General features: G+C 39.3%; 1 protein-coding gene across 5 annotated transcripts in view; it reads right to left on the bottom strand.

Annotated features, from left to right (window-relative positions):
* SPTSSB (serine palmitoyltransferase small subunit B) overlaps window positions 1-21,446 on the bottom strand; it is a 51,379-nt gene extending 29,933 nt beyond the window's left edge. Inside the window, exons 1-3 of one of the 5 annotated variants that reach the window (XM_049867585.1) lie at window positions 21,292-21,446; window positions 20,929-21,073; window positions 592-688 (exon numbers count right to left, since the gene is read on the bottom strand). The gene's annotated coding sequence lies outside the window, so the exon portion shown is untranslated. Of the gene's footprint in view, window positions 1-591; window positions 689-10,957; window positions 11,078-20,928; window positions 21,191-21,291 lie in introns of those variants that run through there. The other 4 variants (XM_049867584.1, XM_049867587.1, XM_049867586.1 and 1 more) reach the window with 4 other exon arrangements.
* Between the last annotated feature and the right edge of the window lie 1,342 nt (window positions 21,447-22,788).

Raw genomic sequence — 22,788 nt, 5'->3', positions numbered from 1 at the left:
TGGCCAAGAACTGGGAGGGAGAAAAAGCCTTCCCTTGGAGCCGGCAACTGAATTCAGATTCTAGCCTTCTAACCAGTGAGAGAATAAATTTCTGTTTGATGACGTCATCCACTTGTGGTATTTTCGTTATAGCAGTGGTAGATAACTAAGACAGAATAATATATTTCTGCATGTATTTCAAAGGAGCCTGTAGTGTCTTTAACCACTGTTGACCACTGTTTTGAAGCTTTCTTTCTAAGGTTAATTGCCTTATTTTACTCAGTTTTATCATCTTACAATGTCATTACGATATCAGGTATGTAATAAATGCTTCAGAAACCCCGGCGGTATAGTGGTTAAGTGCTACAGCTGCTAACCAAAGGGTCAGCAGTTCGAATCCACTAGGCGCTCCTTGGAAACTCTATGGGGCAGTTCTACTCTGGCCTATAGGGTTGCTATGAGTCAGAATCGACTCGACGGCACTGGGTTAATAAATGCTTGTTGGTTGCCAAAGAGAGAACTGGATGCTTCACCTAGTTAAAGATGGCTTCTTGTAATAAAAAGAGTTTGATTCATAAAGTGAGACTCCATGATAGAATCAGAAGAATTTACCTGCCTAAGAGGGTTCAGGTCTGGGTTCTCGTCCTTGCTCCTCCACGAAATGACCCTGCTTGAGTTACTTCTCCTCTCTGGGCTGCTGTTTCTTCATCTGTAAAGGCATTGGGCTAAATAAATCCAAAGGTACCTTCAAGCTTTAAACATTTCTGTTTCATGTAAAAGATCATTAAGCCACCTAGATGTAAGATGATCTCCCACAAAATTCTAAAATGTTTTGTAAAAACAAGGCACACCTGTGTGACAGCCAGCCACCTGCCTTGCCCCTACACCTCCTGAGAGCGCCTGAATGACCCCCAGCTGCCGACTCTGCCCATCCTTTCCAGAGAGAGCACCTATGTGACTCCTGCTCTATCACCCTGCCCATTTCTCACTGGAGAGAGCACCTGTGTGCCCCTTGGCTGAGTGCTTCACTCCCCCTGGTGGAAGGCGCACCTCAGTATCCCTCAGACACCTGCCTTTCTCCTCGCCTGTTGCCTGACCACCTGGTGAGTGACTGTGAGCATTCTCATACCACTACATAGCATCTGCCCAGCATGCCCTCACATGTACAGTGAACAATGATGAGGGCTTGCTCTGCCCACCATTGTCCCATTCAACTAGCGGAAGGGAGTGAATGCCCCTGTGCCACCAGATGAGAAATCACTGAAGCAAGCCCAACCTGCCCACACTGATAAATCAAAACAAAATATAACAAACCATAAATAAATAAAACAACATCTTAACACCTTGAGACAGCTGACAATATCAAATCACACAAAGAAACAAAACAAGATGGCTCAACCAAATGACCAAAATAAAGGGCAGAAAATCTTCCTGAGGAAGAGACAGTAATGGAACTTTCTGATAAGGAATTCAAAAGGCTTATATATAGGGTCCTCAAAGAGGTCAAGGAAACCACAGTCAAAATTCTAGAAGAATTCAAGAAAACAATGCAAGAACAAAATGACAAACTAAATAAACAACTAGAAATCACACAAAAACAGCAACTAGAAATACAGAAGATTACAATATTGGAAATAGATAACTCAATGGAAGGATATACAAGTAGAACTGAAACAAGGGAAGAAAGAATTAGCGAGTTAGAGGACAAATCCCTTCATACAAATTTGTTTGAGAAACAATCAGAAAAAGAATGAAAAAAAAATGAAGAAAGCCTAAGACTTATGTGGGACACTATGAAGAGGAATAATTCCCACATGATGGGAATCTCAGAACAGGAGGTGACAAAATAAATAAATAAAATCACAGAGAGAATTTTTGAAGATTTGGTGGAATTTTCCCAATATCATGAAAGACAAGAAGATTTTCATCCAAGAAGCTCAATGAACCCTATACAGGACAGACTCCAAAAGATAGTCAGGAAGACATATTATAATCAAACGTTCCAAGTCCAAGGATAAAGAAAAAATTCTGAGAGCAGCTTGAGAAAAATGAAGTAACACCTACAAAGGGACTCCAATAAGACTAAGCTCTCATTTCTTGGCAGAGACCATGCAGGAAAGAAGACAAAGGGTGACAATATATAAAACTCTGAAAGAGAAGAACTCCCAACCAAGAATGATACACCCAGCAAAACTGTGTCTCAAATATGATGGCAAGTTTAGGACATTCCTAGATAAGCAGAAATCAAGGGAATTTGTAAAAACTAGAGCAAACTTACCAGAAATATTAAAGGTAGTCCTTTGGATAGAGAACCACCAACAGCAGACAACAACCTGAGAGTAAGGCACATGATGTCAGCCAAGATAGAGAAATCTCAAAAGTAAAATAAAGCTACAGAACCGAAAACAGGGAACCAGAGATGTCAATGACAACTTCAAAACAAAAAGGGGTAATGAATGGTGTAGTTACAGAACTTCCAAAGGGAGAGGAAGTCAAGGCGATACCTAAAAATAACAGAATGTTTTAAACATAGGATGATAAAGGCAAACTTCACAGTAACCACAAAGAAAATTAACAAACCTACCTACCAACCAAAATAAAGAAGAAAATAAAAAATACTCAGTAAACACAAAATCAACAAAAATGAATGAAATGAAAGACATCCATGAACAAAAAGAACTCGGCACAAAAAATTAAGCAGAACAAAGAAACTATCAACACCAAAAAAAAAAAAAAAAAAAAAAAGGCAAAACAAAATGACAGCAGTAAATTCATATCTAGTAATAATCACATGGAATGTAAACAGATTAAATGCACCAGTCAAGAGACAGAGGGTGGCAGAATGGATTAAAAAAAAAAATGACTCATCAGTATGTTGCCTACATGAGACACACCTTCGACACAAAGACATAAAGAGGTTAAAAATCAAAGGATGGAAAAGAATATATCAAGCAAACAGTAACCAAAAAAGAGCAGGAGTAGCAATATTAATCTCTGATAAAACAAATTTTAAATCAAACTTCAGGAAGGACACTATATAATGATTAAGGGATCATTCCACCAAGAGGACATAACCATAATAAATACCTATGCACCCAAAGACAGAGCTCCAAAATACATAAAACAAACTGAAGTAGAAATGAAAAGAGAAATAATTCTACAATAATAGTAGCAGACTTTAATACACCATTTAAGACGACGGACAGACCAACTAGAAAGAAACTCAACAAAGACACAGAAGACCTAAATACCACAATCAACCGACTGGACTTCACAGACATGTATACAGCACTCCACCCAACAGCAGCACAGTATGCATTCTTCTCCAGCACACATGAATCATCCTGTAGAATAGAAATATCCTAGGCCCAAAGCAAGCTTCAATAAATTAAAAAATATTGAAATAATGTAAAACATCTTCTCAGATCACAATGCTATAAAACTAGAAACTGATAACAGGAAGAACAAGGGAAAAAATAAAATACTTGGAAACTGAACAACACCATGCTTAAAAACTACTGGGTAATAGAAGAAATTAAAAATGAAATAAAAAAATTCCTAGAATCAAACGAGAATGAAAATACAACATACCGAAACCTTTCAGACACAGCAAAAAAAGTGCTTAGAGGCCAGTTTATAACAATAAACACACACATCAAAAAAGAAGAGCCAAAATCAATACTTTAACCCAACAACTTAGACAAATAGAAAAAGAGCAGCAAAGGAAGCTGCCAGAAGAAAGAAAATGTAAAGGTTAGAGCAGAAATAAATGAAACAGAAAAACAATGCACAAGACTAGAAGCTGGTTCTATGAAAAGATAGATAAAATTGACTAACCACTAAACAAAATCGGGAAAAGTAAAAAAGAGAAGATGCAAATAACCCAAATAAGAAACAAGATAGGCAACATCACAACAGAACCCACTGAAATAAAAAGGATCCTAACAAAATATGATGAAGGATTATATTACGACAAATTTGAAAATCTGGAGGAAATGGACAAATTCCTAGAAACATACTACCTACCTAAACTAATACAAATTGAAGTAGAAAATCTGAACAGATCCATAATAAAATATGAAGTTGAAGAGGCCATTAAAAAACTACAACATAAAAAAGCCCTGGCAAGGATGGTTTCATTGGAGAATACTACCAAACATTCAGATGAAAGTTGACACCAATACTACTCAAACTATTCCGGAACCTAGAAAAGGAAGGAATACTCCTGAATTCATTCCATGAACCCAGCATAAGGTTGACACCAAAGCCACTAAAGAAGAAAATTATAGACCAATATCCTCATGAATATCAATGCAAAAATTCTCAACAAAATTCTAGTCAATAGAACCCAACAGTGTATCAAAAAATAATACATCATGACCAAGTGGGATTCATATCGGGTACACAAGGATGGTTCTACATTAGAAAATCAATCAACAATCCACCACATAAATACAAGTGTCACATGATCATCTCAACTGATTCATTAAAAGCATTTGATAAAGTCCAATACCCATTCCTGATTTAAAAAAAACCCTGAAAAAAACTCTCTGCGAAATAAGAATAGGAGGGAAATTCCTTAATATAATTAAGGGAATATACACAAAACCAACAGCCAACATTATTCTTGGTGGAGAGAGACTGAAAGCATTCCTCCTGAGAACAGAACCAGATAAGGGCACCCTTTATCACCACTCTTATTCAACACTGTGCTGGAAGTCCTAGCTGGAGCAATAAGGCAAGAAAGGGAAATGTAGTGCATCCAAACTGGTAAGAAAGAAGTAAAACTATCTCTATTTGCAGATGATATGATACCATACATAGAAAGTCCCCGAGAATCCACAAGAAAGTTACTGGAACTAATAGAAGGATTCATCAAAGTGACAGGGTAAAAGATCAACATACAAAAATGAGTCAGATTCCTCTACACTAAAAAAGAAAACACCAAAAAGGAAACAATACCAGTTACAATAGCACCCCCCACAAAAAAAAAAAAATAGAGATAAAATACTTAGGAATAACCCTAACTAGGGATGTAAAGACTTATACAAAGAAAACTATAAAACACTACTGCAAGAAACCCAAATAGACCTTCATAAATGAAAAAAACATACCATTCTCATGGATAGGAAGTATAACATTGTGAAAATGTCAATACTACCCAAAGCAATCTAGAGATACAACGCAATCCTGATCCAAATCCCAACAACATTCTTTAACGAGATGGAAAAACTAATCACCACCTTCACATGGAAAGGAGAGTCCCCAGATAAGTAAAGCATTACTGAAAAAGAAGAATAAACTAGGAGGCCTCATACTACCTGATGTCAGAACCTACCATACAGCTACAGTAGTCAAAACAGCATGGTACTGGTACAATGACAGGCACATAGACCAATGGAACAGAACTGAGAACCCAGAAATAAATCCATCCACCTGTGGACACCTTCTCTTCAACAAAAGTTTTAAGTCCATTAAATGGGGAAGAGACAGTCTCTTCAACAAATGGCACTGGCAAAACTAGATATCCATTTGCAGAAAAATGAAACAGATTCCATACCTCACGCCATACACAGAAACTAACTCAAAATGGACCAAAGACCTAATTGTAAAACTAAAACTACAAAGTTCATGAAAAAAGAAAAAAATAGGGACAATGCTAGAGGCCCTAATTTATGGTATGAAGATAATATCAAGCATAACTAAAAATGCACAAGCTCCAGAAGACAAACTAGATAGCTGGGACCTCCTAAAAATTAAATACTTATGCTCATCAAAGGCTTTTCCAAGAGAGTAAAAAGAGAACCTACAGACTAGGAAAAAATCTTTGGCAACAACATATCTGATAAAAGTTTAATCTCTGAAATACACAGAAACTTCAACAACTCAACATAAAAAGACAAGCAACCAATCACAAAATGGGCAAAGGACATGAACAGACACTTCACCAAAGAGGACATTCAGGCAGCCAACAAATGCATGAAAAGATGCTTGTGGCCATTAGCTATAAGAGAGATGCAAATCAAAACCATGATGAGATACCATATAACCCCTGCAAGAATGGCACTGATCAAAAATTCTGAAAATGATGAATGCTGACAATGTTGTGGGGAGATTGGAACTCTCATACACTGTCAGTGGGAATGTAAAATGGTACAAGCACTATGGAAAACAATATGGTGCTTCCTTAAAAAGCTATAAATAGAAATACCATATGATCTAGCAATCTCACTCCTAGGAATATATCCCAGAGAAATAAGAACTGTCACATGAATAGACATATGCACACCCACGTTCACTGCAGCATTATTCACAATACCAAAAAGATGTAAACAAAGAATGCCCATCAACAGATGAACAGATAAACAAATTATGGTACATACACACAATGGAATGCTTCACAATGATAAAGAACAATGATGAATCTGTGAAACATCTCACAACATGGATGAACCTGGAAAGCATTATGTTGAATGAAATGACTCAATCACGAAAGGACAAATACTGTATGAGACCACCACTATAAAAACTCAAGAAAAGGTTTAGACACAGAAAAAAAAATCTTTGATGGTTATAAGGGAGAGGAGGGGTGACAAAAGGAAATCACTAACTAGATAGTAAACAAGTGTTTGGTCAAGAGAACGACAATACACAATGTAGGGGAAGTCAGCACATCTTGACTATCGCAAAGGAAGACACTTAGAGGAACACAAGGAAAAACAGACAAAAAAAACCCAAAGCAACTACAACAAATACTATGGCATATACAACCCTACAACAGTAAAAACAAATAATAATTTACAAGCAGATACATAGGCAGATATGCTGAATAGGGGAAGGAGGGTGTATAGGAGTATGCTCATGTACACCTATAGGTCAGGCTGTGGATATATTTATATATTTGTATGTATGGCATGTATTTTTTTTTTTATGGCATGTATACTCATATATATAATAGAGCACAAAGAGGGCACAGTTATAGAAGCATCCTATACACATCCAAACACCTTGAGGGACCGAGTTACTGGGGTTGAGGGCTGGGGATCATGGTCTCAGTGGGCATACACGTCAACTGGCATAACAAAGTTCATGAAGAAAATGGTTCTATATCACTTTGGTGAGTAGCATCTGGGTCTTAAAAGCTTTCTAGTGGCCATCTAAGATACATCTATTGGTCCCATGCCATCCACAGCAAAGGAGAATGAAGAAAACATAAGACAAAAGGAAAATATTAGTCCAAAGGACTAATGGACCACATAAACCATGGCCTCTACCAGCCTGAGCCCTGAAGAACTAGATGATGCCTGGCTACCAGCATCAACTGCTCTGAGAGGTATCATAATAGAGGTTCCTGAACAGAGTAAAAGAAAAATGTAGAAAAAAACTCAAATTCATAAAAAAGACCAGACTCACTGGTCTGACAAAGACTGGGGGAACCCCCAAGACTATGGGCCCCGGACACCCTTCTAACTCATAACTGAAGCCACTCCTTTCAGCCAAAGATTAGACAGCCTTATAAAACAAACAATAACACAGGTGAGGAATGTGCCTCTTAAATCAACCAAGTATATGAGACCAAATGGGCAACACTTGCCCACAAGCAAAGTTGAGAAGGCAGGAAGGGACAGGAAAACTGGATGAATGGAAACCGGGAACCCAGAGTGAAAAGGGGGAGAGTGTTGACATATTGCAGGGATTGCAACCAATGTCAAGAAACAATTTGTATATAAATTTTTGAATGAGGAACTAATTTGATCTGTAAAATTTCACCTAAAGCACACGCACACAACACCAAAAAAAAAAAAAAAAAAAAAAAGGCACACCAATTTAGCCTATTTTAAAAATTGTTTTTAGAGATGGTTTCAGTTTGAGAAATGCTATAGGCTAGTGATTTTTCAGTTGCACTCTGAGGACTACAGAGGTGCTTCAGGTGTCATCCATACCAAGGATGAGGAGAGGCCTCAGATGGGGCAAACAGACAGGGGCTAAAAGCCCCCCACCATCTCAATTTTATCAAAGCAGCCGATTTTAATCTGCCTTATACATCGCATTTTACAATGCTATTTTGTAGAAAATATTTCTTGATTTTAATTACTTTCTGTTGAAATGCGTGTTAAAATTTAAAAAAGTAGAGAGTAGCTAAATCACAAGTGTTTAAAAATCCTTTTTTTTCTTGAAAAAGCACTGGATACAGGGTCAGAGGTCCTGAGACCTATCTTCTATTTTGCCCTTTATTATCTGTGTCATACTAGGCAAGTCATCTAATCTTTCTGAATCCTTTTCCACACTCGTAGAACAATTATAGTTTATTATCTACAGGGTAGTTGTGGTAATTAAATAATACATGTGAAAGTGTTTTGTAATTGGTGAAGCACCATGAAAATGATTAGTGGGTCTTTAGCAGGGAGTCCTATGTTGTTATTTGTTGCCTTTGAGTGGATTCCAACCCATGGAGATCCCATGTGTGCAGAGTAGAACTGCTCCATAGAGTTTTCAAGGTTGTGACTTTTTGGAAGCAGATCACCAGGCCTTTGTTCCAAGGCATCTCTGGGTAGATTGAAACTACCAACCTTTCAGCTGGTAGTCAAGTGTTTAACTCTTTGTGCCACCCAGGAACTCCTAGAGAGCCTATAGGGTTCTGAATTTTGCCTGACCATTGTAACATCTGAGTTAATGCATGGAAAATATGGGTGATCAAATTTGCAGATGACCCCAAGTTACACGATGAGTATATAAGATACTTAGCAGATGGCAGAGTTCAAGAAGATCTGAGGGTAAAACTTTAAGGGAAACATAAAGTCTTATTCTCCAGTTCAAAAAGTCAATTTTCTAAGGACAAGATGAGGAAACTTTAGGCTATGTGCAGTTCACATTAAAAAAGACTAAGGGATTTTACTTGATTTCAAGTTTATTACGAGCCAAAAGTGTGATATGGTTGGCAAATAAAAAAATAAGTAAATGCAATGTTTTTATATATTTGTCAAAGTACCACGCCACAGATGAGAAAAAGGAACTATGGCTCTTGGCTTTGATTAACATCCTTCATCCAGCTGTTAAAACCTGGCTACTCCAGCAAGTTGAGTTTCATCCATAGAAAGCCAGATGGAGGTGTTCTGGAAGGTTTTCAATGAGGAATGTTGAGAGAACTAAGGATCTTTAGACTTGAGAAGATTTTGTGGGAGGAGTATCTCAGAAAGGTATTAAAAGGTGTTAGAGTTTTCAAGGAGGAGAACTGTTTCATTGTTTTTGAAGGTGAATATCACAAAAAAACACATTTAAGCAATGTTGTTAGTTGCCGCCAAGTAGGCTCCAACTCATGGTGATCCCACGTACAACAGAAAAAAATGTTGCCTGGCCCTGTGCCATCTTCATGATCCATGGACAATGCTCAGGTCCATTGTGTATGCTCAGGCTATAGTGTATTCTGAGTGTCTTCCAATCTCGGGGGCTCATTTTCCATAAATGGACTACATTTTGTCTTGATTCATAGGGTTTTCATTGGCTAATTTTCGTAGATAAATTGACAGGCTTTTCTTCTTAGTCTGTCTTAATCTGGAAGCTCTCCTGAAACCTGTCTACCATGGATGACCTGCTAGTATTTGAAATACCAGTGACATAGTTTCCAGCATCATAGCAACACATAACCCACCACAGTACAACAAACTGCTTAAAGAGGAAGAGGATATGGTGGGAGGTTGTAAGAGCTCCATCAGGGAACTTGTTGAAGCAGAGATTAAATAACACTTTTTAAGTGTTGTTATAAAGCAAGAGGAAGGTTTTAAAAAGAGGTTACTAAGATTTCACTAATTCTAAGATTTTATTTCTATAAATTGAAACCAGTAGTTCTGACTCATAGCGACCCTACAGAACAGAGTAGAGCTGTCCCATAGAGTTTTCTAGGCTGTAATCTTTACGGAAGCAGATCATCACATCTTTTTCCTGCGGAGCTGCTGCATATGTTTGAACCATTAGCATTTCGGTTAGCAGTTGAGAGCTTAACCATAGCGCTACCAGGTTTCCTCTGATAGAAGCAGAGGGAGGCATTAAAGTTACTGGGTTCCCATAGGTTGGTCATGGGCTGTTCTTCATCTCATTTAGACTTGAACCTTCTGTTTTCTGACTTTAAAAAGAGGGTGGTAGATAACTACATGTGACACACTATAATTTTGACACAGAAAAGAGGATGATTAGATTTACAAATAAAGAGAGGCATAATATAGCACCCTTTTCTTTTTTATGTTTAGATAAGCCTCTATTTTAAAAAAGATTTTTTTGTTTTGTTTTGTTTTGGCTTTTCTTTCTTCTTATGCACCAGTGAACATTTATCCTTATTTGACGTTGCATTCTATGAGGAATAATGAGGATGTTCCAGAGCATAGAGATGAACCGGTACCTTCAATGGGGGGGTGAACTATCTGTGGGGGGATGTGGTATGAGAGCAGTAGAGGTATTATTGCTCCAGAAAAGTTGCTTAGACATGCCATTCTGAGCTTTTTTTCCTTCTTTATTTTTCTAGTCCTTTTAATTTTCTTGTTTAATATCCTACTTATATTCATTTCCAAATTCTCTTTTTAATTTTTTCATTGATCTTAAACTCTTAAGTGGTAACTTTAGCTTGTCATCCTTTGATCTTAGAATGAATTGAAAGCAGGGATAAAACACTTGAATGGCAAAACTATCACCCAGAAAGCTGCCTTTCTATATTGATAGCACCTCATATTTATTGAACAACTTATGTTCCAGAACTGTGCAAAGGACTTTATATGTATTATCTTATGCAGTTTGCAATAACAATGCTATAATGGAGGCACTATTTCTATAACCATTTTTACAAATGTGGAAATAAAGTATTGGGAAACCTAAAAACTGGCCCAAGTCACACTGCTTATGCGGAGCACATACTCTTAGCCACTCTGCCAGGTTGACTTTCTGTCTGAAGAGTTCTGATTATAACCTGGCAAATCATCCTTCCACCCACCGAATCCGTCCGTCCGTCCATCCGTCCGTCCGTCCATCCGTCCGTCCGTCCATCCGTCCATCCATCCATCCGTCCATCCATCCATCCATCCAATAAAATATTTAGCATGCATGTCTGAGGGATATAAACTGTAAATAAGACAGACATGGTCACTGTTCTCAGCCTGCTATCAGGAGAGAAGGAGGGACAATTAAGCAACATCCCCACACTGTGTGCTATGACAGGGAAGTGTAGAGAACTGTGGGACACAGAAGCAGGCTCCAACCCAGTATGGAGGGAGTGTCAAGACAGGCAGGTCAGAAAGTATTTGTCCTCATCACTGTGTTCTTCAACTATTTTATAGCAAAATGCATACGATGTAAACACTAGAAAGAAAGGTCTTTGAAAGCAGAGGCCTCCTCTCCTTCCCCCAGTAAGTGGCACATAGAAACTGCTCAATTAAAATTTGTGGAATAAATAAATGAGAATTCTAATGTTCCATAATTACTTCTTTATAACAGGGTGTATTTTGACTTATATCTTTTCTCTGAACATTTTTAGACACTCCTAAGTCTGAAAACACTGGTGGTGTTGTGGTTAAGTGCTACGGCTGCTAACCAAAGGGTGGGCAGTTCAAATCCTCCAGGCACTCCTTGGAAACTCTATGGGGCAGTTCTACTCTGTCATATAGGGTCGCTATGAGTCGGAATTGACTCCACGGCACTGGGTTTGGTTTTTGGTTTTTAAGCCTGAAATAAATGTTCCCTTTTGACTTACAAAATCAAGTCCCTGCTTCCTTTAAATATTACCTGAAGGCTCTATCTCAGGAAAGGAGCCACACCCTTTATATTTTACTAGAACAATTCGTCCCCAAATATCTTTTAAAGCAGGTGTCCTGAGTAGAGATTATGGGACAGTGTAGGAAAGTGGTGATAACTCAGGTTGGTTCCCCCTGCACCTTGTTTTTTTTCCCCCAGTTTGTCTGTGGGAGTTAATGCTTTACACACTCCCTGTAGTTCTGGAAGATTTGGTTTCCCTTCACATTTCCAGGCTGGCCTGCAAATTTTCCTTCCTTTCAGCCTCTCTCTGGCCCTCTTGCTCTTCAAAAGGTGTTAACTTTGAGGAAGCAGTTCTTAATTATCTACCACACAATCCCTTGGCAGACTACAAGAATCCAGGGCAGAGCAGAGAGAGAAAGGCCAAAAGAAAACTGAAATCTCAGGCTAATGATTTCCCTCAGCAAGAATTCTTGTTATCGTAAGGCAGTGTTTTGTTTCTGCTGTAATTCTTTAGAGCAGGTATGTTGGGTTATGTCTTCCTAGTGCCTGCTCGGAATGTGTTGGGGCTAATGTTATATTATCCTTAATGAAACAGCAGCAAATCCAAGGCAGCAAAATAATGCTGGTTGTTGAAGTTAATTGGAAGGGGAAACCAAAGCTGTAAAAGAAGGAGAAATGTTAACTTGGAGCTTGTAATTCTTGTGGCCTATTCCAAAGTCATGGTGACCAAATTTATACACAATGCTTACATTATTTAATTACATAATAGTACTTCCTAGCCTGATCCCACAATTTAAAATTGTATCTCATTCTTTCCCTGCTTTATTTTTCTTCAAAGCTCTTATCTCCTATGCTATATAATTCATATAATTCACATTTTTTTCTTCTCTGCAACATCCCTGCTAGAACTTAACCTCCTCCAGGCAGGAATTTTTGTCTGTTTTGTTTATTGCTCATCCAGAACTTAGAAGTATCCTGGTATAGAGGAAGGCATGCAAAAAATACCTATTGAATAAATGAATTATTAATACAGATTAAAGTAATTTTATTCAATAATAATTATGACCAAGTTTTTTTTTTTTCTACATGTATTTAATTTATTTACAACTGGTTGGACGGTTAAGAGCAATTTACAGAAATTTTTTATTAGACAAAATATAATAGAACCTCTGCAAAAGCTTTGAAGGTCATAACTTGCATGGAGTCCATTTTATTAGCATGGTATGCCCCTTTGAACCCGTGCACGGGAGGATAAACCAGAACCCTCCTTCCCTGCTCCCAGCACTGTGGTACATTAAAGCAAATGGTTAAGTGTTCAACTGCTAATGGAAATGTCGGAGATTCAAACCCACAAGAGAAAAGGCCTGGCAATCTTCTCCATAAAGATTACAGCCTAGAAAACCCTCTGGGGCAGTTCTACTCTAACCTATAGGGTCTATGAGTCAGAATTAACTCAGGGGTATAAAAGAACAACAACAAAAAAAACAACAACCTCTCTCTTACCACCCAGGTCAATGGAAACAGCAGGATGGGAGATGAAAGATAAGAACATATTAGAATCTATGTTAATCTGATGGTCTACTTTTATGGTCAGTGGCTAAAGAGGAGGTTACATTTGACTTCAATACTATTATCACAGTGTGAGGCAGATGAAATATAGTGAACCATTCATTATGTCAGCAAAGAGATAATTTGGAAATGTTTTTTTTTATATATATACTTAGGGGAAAAACTCCAATGGTTCTAGTAGGATTGGGAAGTTTAAATGGCCTCCTTGGTTAAAGTAAGGCAGAAGGCTGTTCTGAAAAGACAAAACAACAGAGCCCCAGATTGTTTTTGCTTTTCATTAGAAAGACAATTACCCAGAAAAGACATCAATTCAGTCTACATTACTCCTTTTCTGAGGGCATCTAACTAACTGAGACAGGTAGTCCTTGGGGCTGGAGTGTGGTATGCATGTGAGTGGGTGGGGATAAGGGTGGCTTTGGGATGGCAGAGCTGATAGAAGCTGGTTCTACCAGGAGAAAAGCAGGAGGGGCCACTACTCTTCCTGGTGTAGTAAATAGGTCACTTTTTAGGGCTTTCCAGTGAGGGGACTTTCTGATCCTGGGTGGGGCCTGACATGTCCCTGACATCCCTACAAGTAAGTGTGTGTGTGTGTGAGTGTGAGCGAAAGCGTGTGTGTGTGAGTGTGAGCGAAAGCGTGTGTGTGTGCGTGTGTGTGTGTGTGTGTGTGTGTGTGTGTGGTGGAGGGAGAAAGTTTATTTTATACCTGGTTTATCAGCTATATAGTGAGGCCTGGTGGCGCAGTGGTTAAGAGCTCAGGTTGCCAACCAAAAGCTCAGCAGTTCCAGCCGCTCGTTGGAAGCCCTATGGGGCAGTTCTACTCTGTCCTATAGGGTCACTGTGAGTCAGAATTGACTTGATGGCAACAGGTTTATCAGCCATATTCTAAGATCTCGGTTTCTCCTTTAATGGACTGTCTCTTCTTCGACCCTCCTCCTTGGCAGTTTGAAGTTGTATCCTTACTTTATGAGTGTGTACTGCAATGCAGAAGCTATTCATCTCTCTCAGGGTACAGTCTGCCTAAGTTGTTATGGTGTGAAAACCCTGGGGTCTTGATTATGGGCCCTCACGCTGGCTAACCAAAACCAAAAACCAAACCCAGTGCCATGGAGTCGATTCCAACTCAGAGCGACCCTACAGGGCAGAATAGAACTGCCCCATAGAGTTTCCAAGCAGTGCCTGTTGGATTCGAACTGCCAACCCTTTGGTTAGTAGCCATAGCACTTAACCACTATGCCACCAGGTTTTCCCCCACACTGGCTAGATACTATTAATATGGATGGAAAACTCTCAAAAACACATCTAGGTATTTTGGAACCATGCACAAGCAGCTTGCTCTCAAATGTATTCGATTCTTAAAAGAATAGCTGACATTAAATATTAGCCTCTTGGAACCCTGGCTCTTTCAGAATCATCCAAGTTACCTTCATCATGCACAAGGAAGCTATCTATGAAATTCTCAACCAACCTAAGGAAAAGTCTCTTGCCATCCTGAGAGTTAACATTCTTAGTATTTTTAAATAATAACCTGTAGTTCAGACTTTCACAAAGAAAATGGACTACTGTTGAAAAGATTTAAATAACTATTTCCCCAAGTAAAGGTTTTCTCTTAATAAATAAGACTGCATTGGACAGAATGGAAGATCCTTAAAGTTTCCTGAAACAGGCCAGACTTACCTGAATCACTGAAGCTAAGGATATGGTTTTGTTAAGTGTACTCATAACTCTCTAGCAACAAGTTCAGGTGCTGCTTCCCACTCCCGTGAAACTCAGAGCCTCGCTAATTTTGTATTCCCACTTCTAAACGAAACATTATCATCTAGTTCCATGGCTCTTACAAGCAGCTTGTGGGAACTCAAAACATAAAAGATGAATAGAGGAATATATTATTTGGCAGTTTCTCCTGCATTTGAGATTGTCATAATCTCAAGAGATGATTCCCAGTAATGACAAGTCAGTGTGCTGTAAAGATCATAGTGGCTGCTCCAGCTCTTTCTTTCCTTTAAGACTGTACTTTCAAGGCCCATCTAGTTTAAGGGGAAACTGGGGCAATCTGAGTGGCAGATAAGTAAGTACCCTCTTGGCTAAGATTCACGTACCTCCCTCTGTCTGACAATGTGGGCCATAAGTAACTCAGTAACTGGCTAGAAGCAGGAGGAACAACTAACCTCATTGGGCTTGGATTAATATCCTAAGTGGGTGAGTCTGAAACATGACAGAGCAAATTAATTCTCTATAGGACTGCATTAACGATAGAGCCTTATTTCTAAACAAAGGAGAGCAGGTGCGTAGGCATATGCAAATTGCATAGCTGTGACACAACTGTGCCACCCGTCTTTATAAGTTTCAATGTGGGCCTTGGGAAAGAGCTTCATGTAAACTACTGGTCTAGTGGCACACAGGGATTCATGAATTCCCAGCTTGAAACTAATCCACTCTTTTAATATCTTGGATAATTTTTTATACAGCTTTATTGAGATATAATTCCCATACGTACAACTCATCCATTTAACATGCACAATTCAATGGTTTTTCATATATTCACAGAGTTATGCAATCATCACTACAGTCAATTTTAGAACATTTTCATCAATTCCAAAAGACACCCTGTTTTCTTTAGCAATCATTCCCTGTTTGTCTCCAATCCAGTATCCCTCTGCGGCCCTAGTTAACCACTAGTATGTTTTCTGTTTCTATAGATTTACCTATTCTGGACACTTACACGTAATCATATAATATGTGGTTTTATTTAGCATAATGTTTTTGAGATTCATCCATGTTGTGGCATGTATCAGCACTTCATTCCTTTTTATTGCTGGATAGTATTCCATTGTTCCCTTCCATAAAAACATTTTTATTTATCTATTCCTCAGTTGACGGACATTTGGATTGTTTCTACTTTTTGGCTATTACAAGTAATACTACTAGGAACATTTGTGTACAAGTTTTTGCATGAACATGTTTTCAATACTCTTGAGTACCTAGGAGTAGAATTTCTGGGTTATGTGGTAAGTCTATCTTTAACTTTTTTGAGGAGCTACCAAACTGTTTTCCAAAGTGGCTGCACTATTTTATATTTCCACCAACAGTATATGAGGGTTCCAGTTTCTCCATATCATCTCCAATGCCTGTTATTACATGTCTTTTTGATTATAGATATCCTAGTGTATCTGAAGCAATATTTCATTGCAGTTTTGATTTGCATTTTCTTAATGGCTAATAATATTGAATATCTCTTCACGTTCTTATTGGCCATTTGTACTTCTGTAGAGAAATGTCTATTCAAATCCTTTGCACATTTTGTAATTGAGTTATTTGTCTTTTTAGTTGAGTTGTTCTGTAATATATGTTCTGGATAAAAATCCTTTGTCAGATGTATGATTTGCAATAATTTTCTTCCATCCTGAGGGCTGTCTTTTCACTTTCTTGATGGTGTCTTTCAAAGCTCACAGATTTTAATTCTGATGAAGTCCAATTTAGCTTTCCTCTTTTGTCACTTGTGCTTTGGTGTCAAATCTAAGAAACCATTGCCTAACCCAAGGTCATGAAGATTTACTCCTATGTTTTCTTCCAGGGGTTTTAGAATTTTAGCTTTTACATTTAGGTATTTGACCCATTCTATTTGATTTTAATGTATGGTGTGAGATAGGGTCCATGTTCATTTTTTTACATGTGGATATCAAGTTGCCTCAGCACCATTTGTTAAAAAGATAATATTTTTTCCCAATTGAATTGTCTTGACACCTTTATCAAAAATCAACTGTCCATAAATACAAGTGTTTATTTCTGAAATCTTAATTCTATTCTGTTGAGCTATATAGGTCTATTCTTGTGCCAGCACTGTATTGTCTTGATTCGTGTAGTTTTGCAGTAAGTTTTGAAGTTGGAAAATATCAGTCTTCCAACTTTGTTCTCCTTTTTCAAGGTTGATTTGGCTCTTCAAGGTGGCTTGCAATTCCATATACATTTTAGGATCTGCTTGACAATTTTTGCAAAAAAATGCAGATGGAATTTTGATAGGGATTGATTTAAATTAGTAGATCAATTTGGGGAGCATCGCCATCTTAACAATATTAAGTCTTCTGACCCATGAACATGGAATACCATTCCATTTATTTAGTACTTCTTTAATTTCTTTCAACACTTTTGTAGTTTTCAGGGCATAAGTTTTACATTTCTTTTGTTAGTTTCGTTCCTAAATATTTTATTTTCTTTTGATGCTTTTGTAAATTAAATTGAATTGTTTTCTTAATATAATTTTTAGGTTGTTCTAGTGTACATAAATATAATTGATTTTTTGAAAGAAGAAATATGACTTGGCTGGTCTACTTTAGTGAAGCCTATTTTCCCAGAAGTGTGTAGGCTCTGATGTTACTCCTCAGAGAACACAATTTTTCACATGCACAGTCACACTGGGGTGACAGTGGTTTTATCATGGCTGTCTTTGATTGATCCTTCCTTTTATTGTTCTGTGAATCAGGCTGCCTGTTGGTATTATACCTAGCTGTTATCCTCTACTAATTGCTCTATTGTTTCTGATACTGCACATATAGTTCCACAATCTGATCCATTTAAATTTAGGTCCCATTCCAGCGATAGTTTATGAGGTTAGTCTTTGAGCTTTATTCTGACTCCAGAGGGCTCATTTTAGCTGTACCTTTCCCTGGCTTTCTCTGGTACACTTTTAGCTAGTCTAAGGTTTACCTTGGAGTCCCTGGATAGTACAAATGGTTAATATGCTCAGCAGCTAACCAAAAGGTTGAAGGTTTGAATCTACCCAGAGGTATCTTAGAAGAAAGGTCTAATGACCTACTTCTGAAAAATCAGCCATTGAAAACCCTATGAAGCATGGTCCTACTCTGACACATGTGAGGTTGCCATGAGTTGGAATCAACTTGATAGCAACTGGTACTGCTAATGTTTACCTTATTACTCTTATGGAGTTACCTGTCTTCTTAATTGCTTACCACCAAAATCTCCATGGTTTTTGACAGTGCCTTTAGGCTTGAACTTTCTCATGCTTTGTTCCAAATAAATTCAGTTCCCTTGGGGAAAGCTTTGGAGCTCTCTTTTCTTAAGGCCTGCCTCTGTCTCTGGGCAAAACCCTCTGCACCACTGCTTCAGAGTTGAGGGTGGGAAAAATACCCCCCTTTTTTCTGAATGACACTGCTGCTTTGTGAGCAGAGTGCTTGGTGAAGGTGGTGGCCTCTGGTCTTCTTTGCTCGCCTCTCATGGCAGAGAACTTCTGCTGTACAAGAGAGTGGGAGTGAGGGTGTTTTGGTTATCTAGTACTGCTATAACAGAAATACCACAATTAGATGGCTTTAACAAAGAGAAATTTATTCTCTCAAGTCCGAATTCAGGATGCCAGCTCCAGGGGAAGGCTTTCTCTCTCTAATAGCTCTAGAGGAAGGTCCTTTGATCAATCTTCCCTGGTCAAGGAGCTTCTCAGTACAGTGACCCCAAAGGACGTGCTATTTTCCTGCCTCTTGTTTCTTGGTGGTATGAGGGCCCCCGTCCCTCTGCTCACTTCTCTTTTTTAATATCTCAAAAGAGATTGACATAAAACACAACCTAATCTTGTTCCTGCATCCTTAGCATAGCTGCCACTAATCCCACCTCATTAACAGCACAGAGGTAGGATTTATAACACATACAAAAATCACATCAGATGACAAAATAGTAGGCAATCACATAATGCTGGGAATTATGGCCTAGCCAAGTTGACTCACATTTTGGGGGACACAGTTCAATCCACAACAGAGGGTAATCAGGGACCTTGTATTCTTGGCTTGCCATGCCTGGGGTAGAGCTTCTGCCCTAAAAGTGGGGACTGTGTGGAGGGAGAGAGCCTTAGATTTCTCAGCTGCACTTGCAAGGAGCTGGGGAGGATGAGAAACGCTGGTAGCCTGCCTGCTTCTCCTAGTGCAGATACAATAGCCCTAGATTGGGATCTAAGTGGATAGGGAGCCCTGTGCTCTTGGCTTCACCAGTCCAGAGTAGAACACTGTCATGCTGAGCTGGAGGGAGCCAGGGAAGTAGGTTGTGGCTCAAGTGCCACAAACCCTAGTTGATCTTACCAAAAGTTAAATATGTTATCTTGACTAAATATTTCTTCATTTGCTGTATTTTCTAAGGTTAATTTCCAGAGACTATAAAGGGTTGTTTATAAATAAATTTTCACTAGTTATGGTTGTTTTACTGTGGAGTGTGTTTGTGGATATCCTTACACCACCATCCTGGAAGCTGAGTCCTATTTGGATAATTTTTAACAAAGATTTTGATTCTTTCATGTTTAGTGGTTAAATAGTTAATGTTGACATAGTGAGTATAGAATTGCCTGTAGAATTATGAAAGTTTTTTTTTTTTTTTTTTTTTTTACAAAATATTTGCAAAGTTATAAACAGCAGATTACGAGGACCAGTGAAAGTTGAGAACTGGTTGACTTTCAACTTCGTACCCAGTCAAATTCTAGACTGTCCATGCATTCATTTGGTTTGACAAACCAATCTTAATTTATTGCTATTAAATTGTTGTATATAAATATTTGAATAATGAGTGTGACTGTGCCTTTTATACTACATTTTGGTGTTGTTGCTCTAGTAATTTATGTACAGAAGCATCATAGCTAAAGAAACAAACATCAAAATGATGCCTATTTAAAAAAAAATAGGAATAATGCATTCAGATGTGGAAATCAAATTATCAAAACCTCATTAGTCACATGTATAGACCTAAAAAGCACATAAGCAAAATGACTGTACTTCTTAATTTTTGTTTCATTCAAAAAGACTACCGCACTAAAAAGTAAAAAACAAACAAACAAGTTTCCCAGCTTCCTTAATGCATTTATTGGGACTTTTTGTGCTAAGATTCACACTTAACAATTCTTCAGATTCTTCATTTGATGTGAAATTTTATTCTGGCTGGGCTTATATGTGAATTACCAACCAGTTGAATATCACTTGAATTGAAAAATCTAAAATCTTGCTTCTAGCTAAGACTCTTCCCTATCCATTCCACCACCTCTTCACTCCCCAGGCAAAGTTAACTATATATTCTTCTTTGAGTGTAGAAGCCTGGACACTTATCATACAGCCTTAAAATAATAATAATAATAATAATAATAATAATAATAATAATAATAATAATAATAATAATAATAATAATGACTGCTTAATAATCATGAGAGAATGTTAAAATGTATCTCTTTTTGGAAATTTTTCACTTTTTGAGCAGTTGGCTTATGTGTATTTTTGCCTGAAGTAGTTCATGGGCAAAAAGTATTGTATAAGAGCATGAAACTAGATAAAGATAAATATTTAAGAATGAAACCATGTACATTCCGGTGCTATTTTCCTGCATAGTTTTTAATGAACTACACAAAGATAATGAAAGTAATTAGCAAAGGAATTTTCTCTTCTTTTGATAGGGAAAGTTTCAACAGAAAAGTTTGGCTGCTGTTGAATGAACGAACAATCTTAGTTTGCAACATAGTAAAATGCAAATGGAAAAACCCATTCAATTCTTAAAATTGTAATGCCATTAAACAAACTTATGATTGTATTATATCTCAGTATTATTTTTTCCCCTCAAAGACAGAAATTACATCCTACAGTTCAAATAGATATTTTGGAAGATGCTTACCTCCTCCTTGGGTGTATCTCCCTGCGGTTTAGGAGAGCTCCGAAGCTTTAGTTCCTCCCTGGCTGCTGCGAGCTTCTCACTGCACCCGGCTACTCCGAGTCTCCCGGAGTGAGTTAGGTGTTCGGCCCCGCCCTCTGCACTGTTGCTAAAACTTCAATTCGGTCAGACTGATTCCAGTGATTAATTATTGACAAAAGGAAAACACTCCCACGCAAACTTGTGTCCAGCCGCACTTCTCCCAGCGACTCCTTCCAGAAGAGAATGCCAGCTGCACCACTCCCTTCCCCCCCCCGCCACCCTCCTTGCTCTACGGTCCCAACTACCCACACCCAGCCACTCTTAATTCTGAGCGATCAGGCTCACCCTCGGAGGAATGCAGCCCTGCCACTTCAACATTTTAAAATTTGGGTTTCTGCAGCTCGTTAGCACTTCTCCCGGGATCAGCCTCCCAGGAGGGGGCGCTTTCCGAATGCCGGGGAAGCCGAGGCTCCGAGTGCAACAGAGGAGGCTAAGGCGCCGCTTCACCTCAGTCTGCTGCAGTAAAAACCCGAGCTGAGGCGGGGATGGGAAGGAGGGGACAGGAAGGCGTCCTTGCTCACCCCCGCCCTCGGGCTGGGAGCCCGGACACTACCAAAGGGACACGTCCTTTGCGGGGGAGGGGCAGGTAAACAGAAGTGCAAAGGTGGGAGCTTTGGCCTTTAGCCTAAACCGGAGAGTGCCTGCGCCTAGCATCCATCCATCTGCAGACCTCCGCCAGGGGAGCAGCCAGGGCCCTCACCAAATGGGACTGCGGTCTGAAACTCAGCATCAGGCTGCCAAGCGAGCTCAGGGCTCCGGGCCTGGGCAGCCCATTAAGCAGGCATCGCACTGCGTATGCTTGTCAAAAACAGAAGAAAGCAAGCCCTTTTAACTTTGGCAGCTAATGCCTTTGAACCTGCAAAATACCCAACTCCCTTCCGTGTCACCTTGCCCCCTCGCCTGGGCTGTTCATCTTTTAAAAGCTGGATTCCCCGGGTGGTGGTGACGGGGGGAGATGGAAGGTCGTGTCCGGGGAACTTGTGTGTGCTCACTCACAAGTGAAGAGAATTAATTTGGGTCCGGACTGCGACAGGAAGACAAAATGGGGAAAGAGGGCTCCAAGGAGGCCGGGTGGTGCACCCAGCACGCTGAGCTGGCTCCTCCCGCTCCGGAGATGGCGCGCTCTGCACTTACGCTAGGCGCTGAGTTATCTCTCCGGGAGGCGCGGGACCCGGGAAGAGCATCTTCCCTGGAAACCCGCATCCAGAACTACATCTATTCCTCCTCTAGAGAGGGCAGAGTACTTAAATTTTATGCAGCGGCTGCTTACAGAGAGCTCAGAGTACCTTGAGGCTCCCCTCCTTGATATCTCCGGGGCTGTGACTCTTCCTGCCTGAGATCCAGGGGTGTCCGGGGGCGAAAGCTTCTTTTGGTTAATGAGCATTTGGACAGCATCTGCCAGTCAGTCCCCACCGCAAGGGAGGAGGCACTGCACATGCTCCGGGCTGCTTGTGTTGAAGCGCAAATTTTAGCTGCTGGCAGGTTTCTGCTCGTGTTCACAACATGTTTCCAGCAGGTTCCAAGCTGCAGGACTGGCTTTGTGAAGAGGGAGACGCAAGTTATTGCGCAGAGGTTTCTCCTTGTAAACGGAGGGTGCCCTCAAAGAAAGCTGTAGGTGATGGGGGGCAGGGAAGGAAGCCAATAGGAACTGAGTACCTGCTTGGAGCCTGTGTTGGCCGTTTGACAGTTATCTGTTCCTTCTGCTCCTGCAACTGAATACAACCACTGTTAGTATTTTTCATTTGTTTATCACTTTATATTCACATCCCTTATCTCTTGGCT

Source organism: Elephas maximus, chromosome 23, assembly GCF_024166365.1.
Source record: "Elephas maximus indicus isolate mEleMax1 chromosome 23, mEleMax1 primary haplotype, whole genome shotgun sequence".
NCBI classification, from domain to species: Eukaryota; Metazoa; Chordata; class Mammalia; order Proboscidea; family Elephantidae; genus Elephas; species Elephas maximus.
This window is presented reverse-complemented; position numbering and strand designations above follow the sequence as displayed.